Here is a 6,757-nt window from a genome sequence, read left to right on the forward strand (position 1 = left end):
CAAGAGCCATCTGTGAAGCAGCCTCCCCCGATGATTAAAACATTCCTGTACAATGTACATTTACAAATTGAAAATTAATGAGGAAACATGTTTAAAAATTGACTATGGCTACCCAAGGGTTTGAAAACACTTTAAAATGCATAAAGAAATCACTTGGCTATGCAGTCCTCCTTAGTGACAAATAAGTTGCATTACTTCTCGGAATTACTCCTGCTGAATTAACTTTTCAATGTGTTGTTATTATGGTCGCATACCAACATCATATCTCAAAAAATATTAATACAAATCATATCCCCCCACTCCTGGCCTCCGGGCTAATTCATTTTGCATCTTTCCAACTCAAGGTAAATGACCCAGAACAAAGCAAAGATATTCCTCATGAATGACTAGTGGAACAACAAACAAAATTGTATTCTGCCAGTGGGAATGGTTTATTGTCTGTTGAAAGTTTTCCTAGTGCTCTTGGCTGCAAATACCAAACAGAGACTCTGTTTAGAATTTTCTGGACAGTAGAGGCTTCCCTGTGGGCCGCTGAATTTGCTCTTTTGACTTGTTCTCTCTCCTTTTCCATTCCGCTTTGCCCTGAGTCCGGCATTCCATCTGTCAGCCTCTGAGACAGGTTTCTTTATTGGAGGTATAGAGTGGAGAGAGAAGCATAATTCTTGCCCTCCAAAAGCTTAGTTGACTCATAGGGGTAGTAGCCAAGGGCAGGATTTCAAGCGAGGAACCAATTCTTGGGCAGAGCCAAGTATATGTGTGAACAGGGTCAAGTGTTTTGCATAAGTTACTGCATTCAGTCCCTACAACAGTTCTGTAAGACTGGCAACCTAGTATCACTATGAGAAAAATGAGGCTGAGAAAGGTCATCGAACTGCCAAGGATCACAGTCAACACTGTGACCGTAAGTAGATCTTGCTCAGGTATGTGCATACGCCATGAAAATAACACCACATAAAAATGGGTAGTAGACACACTTAAGCAAATACTACTGAGCTAGTTAGACCAGGACACAAACTTGCAGGGGGTCAGAACACATGCATGTGGCAGGTACCTTATACTCAGAGAGTTACAGACTAAACTATGTCTCTTCCTACATTTATATGTTGAAGCCTAACCCTTAAATGTGACTATATTTAGAAACAGCGCTTATAAAAAGGTAATAAAGGTAAAATGAGATTATAAGGGTGGGGGCTTAATCTGATAGAATATGTGTCCTTATAAGAAGAGGAAGAGGCCGGGCTCAGTGGCTCAGCCTGCAATCCCTGCACTTTGGGAGCTGAGGCGAGTGGATTGCCTGAGCCCATGGGTTTGAGACCAGTCCGGGCAACTTGGCGAGACCTCGTCTCTGCAATGACACCAAAAAAAATTAGCCCGGCGTGAAAGCATGTGCCTGTAGTTCCAGTTACTTGGAAGGCTTAGATGGGAAGATCGCTGGAGCCCAACAGGTCAATGATGGGGTGGCTGTGAGTGTGCCACTGCACTCCAGCCTGGGTGACAGAGTGAGACTCCAACTCAAAAAAAAAAAAGATGAGAAAGAGACTCCAGAACTCTCCCTGTCTTTCTGCGGGCTCACACAGAGAGGAAAGGTCACATAAGGACATGATGAGAAGATGGCTGTTCTCAAGCCAAAAAGGAAGTCCTCACCAGAAACTAATTTTTTCTGACACCTGATCTTGGACTTTTCAGCCTCCAGAAATAAGAGAAAATAAATTTCTGTTCTTTAAACTCCCAGTCTGCAGTGTTTTGTTACGGCAACCCGAGCTGACTCTATAAAGATATTGGGAATCAAGGACAGGAAACCCAGCATGTACGGTTATAAGTCAGTGCCAGGGTGGGTCAGCACTGAAATGTCCCCCACACAGCAGTATGAGCTACCCAGCTGGTCCCCCTCCTCTCTCACTGGGCTCCCACAGCACTAGCTACATGCCTGAACTAGAACTCAAGCTGAATTACGCCATGACTAATTGTTCTAGATATGACTGTTTCTGCCCCGGGCTGTGACAGTGTCTATGGAAAGGACTGTGCCTCATTCACCTTTTTATCTCAAATAATGTCCCCGACATACAACAGTTGTTCTTTTTTTCTTTCTTTAATGAACTGAGGGTTGGGTGTCTGAGAAAACGGGGCAGACATGCGCCCACAGAAGGAGTCAAGGCAAGAACACAGAAAGCACCTGGATTTGGAAGAGTGAAGTATTGGTCAGACTGCCCTAGCAAGTGACATAATCAAGCAGCATGGAAAAGATGAACCTGGCAGCATCGCAAGGGACAGGGCCGAGGTGGGAGGCCTCTCAGACTCATGGCCTTCTGGAGGCTACTGTCAACAGTAGTCAAGACACACACAGAAGGCGAACTAGACATTGGCCATGGGGAGAGAAAGATGTAGCAGAGATCACGAAGGAAACATCAATTCTAATACTGTGTAGATGCCTTCATTGATTCCGCAAATATTCACTGACTTACCAACCTCATATCAGGCACTCGGCAGTGTCAGAGAGACTATAACTCAAGAGACAGCAAAACCACACACAAGGTACCACTCACCGAGCTGGTTAGGGGAGACCGAAAAGAATCAAATAACCACAAACTAATTTTAAAATTAACAACTATGAGTGATAATATGCAGAAATGTTGCATGGTCATTTTCAGCAACGTGGATGCAGCTGGAGGCCATTATTCTAAGTGAATTAACACAGAAATAGAAAACCAAATACTGCATGTTCTCACTTACAAGTGAGAGCTAAACACTGGGTACACATGAGCATAAGGATGGGAACAACAGACACTGGAGACTCCTAAAAAGGGGAGGGAGGGAGGAGGGTAATGGCTGAGAAACTACTTATTGAGTATCATTTTTATCATTTGGGTGAGGGGTTCAGTTGAAGTCTAAACCTCACCACCATGCAATATACTCACACAACAAACTTGTACATGTATCTCCTTGAAGCCAACGTTTTTTTGCATTTCTTTTTAAAGAAAAGAACCTATAGCAGAGACTTCCCAGTCTAAAAAATTCAGCCATTTCTAGAGCCCTAGGGTGAGACTCCCTCCTTACTGACCTAGTGAATTGAAAAACTTTCACTCCCCTGGGACGCTACATACTTGGAACTCAAGAACAAAGAAGATCCCATTCTCTAGTGCACTCTTAATCCAACCAACTCACTCTTAAATATATCACTGGTCACATGAGAAAGCAGAGAGGAAACAGGGATGTCTTGATACAATCTACCTCTGTTGCAGAAGACAGATGAGGAGCAAGTATCCTGCTGCTAATACATTCCTGTACAAGAATTACACACAAAGCATTTTGTTTCAATGATGCTTTTTCTGTTAGGAGGAGAGATGGGATTAGGCACAGGCTTGGTTAAACAAATGTATTCATTTCAGGTTTCTGAACAAAAGTTTCAGAAGAAGATAAAAAAAAAAAGAAAGACTCAGTTCGAGTGGAAACTGCCATAGGTGTGATATTTATTTTTAATTTTATGAGTCAGTGTGAGATGGTTTGGCAGATTAAAATCATAATGTACAGTGTCAACTGTTTCAATGTTATCAATTTGGCTCTCACAGAACTTATTTTGACAGCGTGAGCCTGTCATCTGGTAATCACAAAGCATTTTAAAACTTCTCTGTGAATGTATTCTGAAAGGGAAATGCATCAAAATGGACATTTTCAAAACATTTTTGTTGTGGTGGTTCACATGGTGAGGGGAGGATGATATAAGAGCTATTTAAAATCCTCTAAAATATCCATTAGATATTTCTCAAAAAAAGTAAAAAGCAGAAAACCCTTTCATTTGGATATTTTATTTCCTTTCACTTGCTATTCTCCTTTCTAATCAGACTTACTACAGCAAGAAGTCCCATAAACACATCAGGAGCGCAAGTTTAATGAGGCTAGGGAAAAACAAAGGGATATGTTTTTGTAGCAGGTATTTATGAGGTTTGTTCTGTGAAGACTCAAGAGAGTCTTAGACTGACAATTAATAGCTAGAGGGACAATGACTTCCATTCAAATTAATGAAGATATTTCTCAAGTCAAACTTGCCCAAAGATGGAGATGGGAAAGATACGCTCAGAAGGTTGCAGGTTTCTACCAAAGTTGGTGAGGGTGCTAGATTTTGATTAGCCACTTGATATAAGAGATTTAAACCTCAGAGGATGAGTTAACCTAAATGGCCCAAAATGTTCCTTCAAATAACTAAACGCCTGGAATACTTTGGGCTGGACATTATGCCGGTTGCTTCAGAGACCCAGCTTATCTGCTGGGGAGAGAAGACCCATATGTCCCAAGTGATAGTAAAATACACGAAGTTTAATAGATTTGTATCAATCTATTAATCTATTAATGAAAGGATTTTGGATGTTTGAGGAAAAGCAAATATAGTATACTGAAAATGTTAGAAGCTCTGTGAACATACTAAGACTTGAAGACAGGCCAGATGATGGCTAGAAAGGACTTCTTAAGGTGAGACAGGCAAGAGGATGCAAGATTGGCAAGGGTCTTGAAACTGCTCAAGAGAAATTCAGACTTTAGAAAGATAACAGGTAAATTCTTGGATCAGGAATACAAGCAGTATTTGAAGAAAGATCTGCTTGTTAGAACTGTGTTAGCCATAGAGTCCACAAATCTTAGAGTGCATCAGTAAAGCCCATTTAAAGTGCAGATTCAACGGCCACAAACCCAAAGGTTCTGACTCCGAAGGTCCAGGGTTGGGCCTAGGAATCTGAATTTTTACCTTTTCTCTACCCCCCTTTTCCCAACTCCTGACTCTCTAGCAGGTGGTTCCCAGATCACAGTTTGAGAAACAGGTTTTTTTTATTTTTTTTTTATTTTTATTTTTGCAGAAGGGAGTGAAAACATACGGCAAGCCTGGCAACTGTTCTTGTAATGGAGATACCAAGAATATGAAATTTGAGTAATTTTGCTGAAAATTCTTTAAGTTGGTCTACATCTACACTTTGGTTACCACATACCACACTAGAAGAATTTCTTCAGCCTTCCAAGATTACATTAAATATTCAACCCCCTGCCCACATGTCAGCGCTTTAAATCTCCAAAGATATGTAAGATGGTTTTCCCAAGTACACTCATCTCCAGGATGAATGAATTGAGTTGTTTCTGCTGTTTCTCACAAGAGATGATTTCTAACCATGTCACATCTCTGTGCACTTTCTTCTAATATCTGCCAGTTTATCAGTCGCTCCCTTTAACAGACATACTCGTATGTGAATTCATCATGCAGATACCTACCTTCTCCTCCTATGCTCTGTCTACCTTGTTCTTATTAATAAAACCCAAGATCTCTCCTGGTTTATCCCAGACTATTGACACAGAATATATCGTGTTAGCCAGTAAATGGCAAAATTGATAGAAAAGGAAAAATTAACTAAATTTGTCAGGACTTGGTCTCAGTGAATCTGTGTTTTCTAACCACCCTAAGCATTGAAGCAATTCCTTCAAGAACAACTTGTAACAAATGTATACATTCTTTTTTTAATTTTCGAGTTGGAGTCTCATTCTGTCGCCCAGGTTGGAGTGCAGTGGCACGCTCACGGCCACCCCAGTGTTGACCTGCTGGACTCTGGCAATCCTTCCACCTCATCCTTCCAAATAGCCAGAACTACAGGCACGTGCCACCATGCCCAGCTAATTTCTTATTTATTGTAGAGACAAGGTCTTGCCAAGTTGCCTGGGTTGGTCTTGAACCCGTGGGCTCAGGCAATCCACTTGCTTCAAAGTGCTGAGATTATAGGCTTAGCTACCAGGCCCAGCCCATATCTTATATTCTTATCTTTAATGTCAGCATTCCAAATTAATGTTTATAAAATATATACATGTGCATAATTCAATGAAGATTTAAGTTTAAAAATAGGCTATCTGACCCTTATTGCCTGTTCTTTAAATCACTGAAATTAATCTTGTCCCCTCCAAGGGAATCTCTGGATGGAACAGAAACTGTCATGACAATAAGGAGCTAGAGAAGAAGATGCAGTCTCCTCAATGAGAGACCTTGACGACAGCTAGGCCAGTAAGGAGTGGTGCTACTGTTTCCTAGACTATTGATTAAGCAATTTGTAACCATGGCAATGATCTTGTCTTCCTGAAAAGGTTAGTGGGGTGGGATGGGCAGTCCTCTGTGGAAAAAAAAACAAAACGATGAAATGAAGCAATACTCCTTCACAGTTGTTTTCTTACGTTACTGGACAGGAACTGTCAGTGTAACTTGCCAGTTTCTTACCCTAAACCTATCATCTCTTTAAAGAAAATCCACCCAGAATCCTCAACCATGTTCTCAAGTCAACATGGAAAAGCTTCAGGTTACGGAGAAGGCAGGGACTAGGGTTTTGAGTGCATGCCTTGTATTCCTCTACTGAATTTAGAACACTGTTTTCACTTGCTATTCGTGACAAAGGGAGGTATCTCTTTGTCTCCCGCTGCCGAGGAATGTATTCTTCCAACTCATATTTGCTATGTAACTATTTATTTGTACTTGTGCAGAGCTGCTACTTGCTCATCTGCCTGGTTAAGCTGCCATTATTAAATTGTCTCCAGTGACTAGGTGCTCAAAGGAGAAAAGGTTAGGGGACTTCACTAAAGAGGAACCCAGGCAAACATAGGGTCAGTCCAAACACAAGGGGAGCCATAATTTTTTTCTCTCTCTTTCTCTCATAGAGTCAGTCCAAATGCAAGGGGAACCATAACTCTCTCTCTCTCTCTCTCTCTCTCTCTCTCTCACACACACACACACACACACACA

General features: G+C 41.4%; 1 protein-coding gene across 1 annotated transcript in view; it reads right to left on the reverse strand.

The window, feature by feature from the left end:
• Nucleotides 1-6,757, reverse strand: part of LOC103250289 (catenin alpha-2) — a gene marked incomplete at its 3' end in the record, with an annotated part of 499,717 nt that overhangs the window by 305,339 nt on the left and 187,621 nt on the right. The gene's annotated exons all lie outside the window — the stretch shown is intronic.

The sequence above is a fragment of the Carlito syrichta genome, unplaced genomic scaffold, assembly GCF_000164805.1.
Source record: "Carlito syrichta isolate Samal-C Ts95f unplaced genomic scaffold, Tarsius_syrichta-2.0.1 Scaffold127890, whole genome shotgun sequence".
NCBI lineage: Eukaryota > Metazoa > Chordata > Mammalia > Primates > Tarsiidae > Carlito > Carlito syrichta.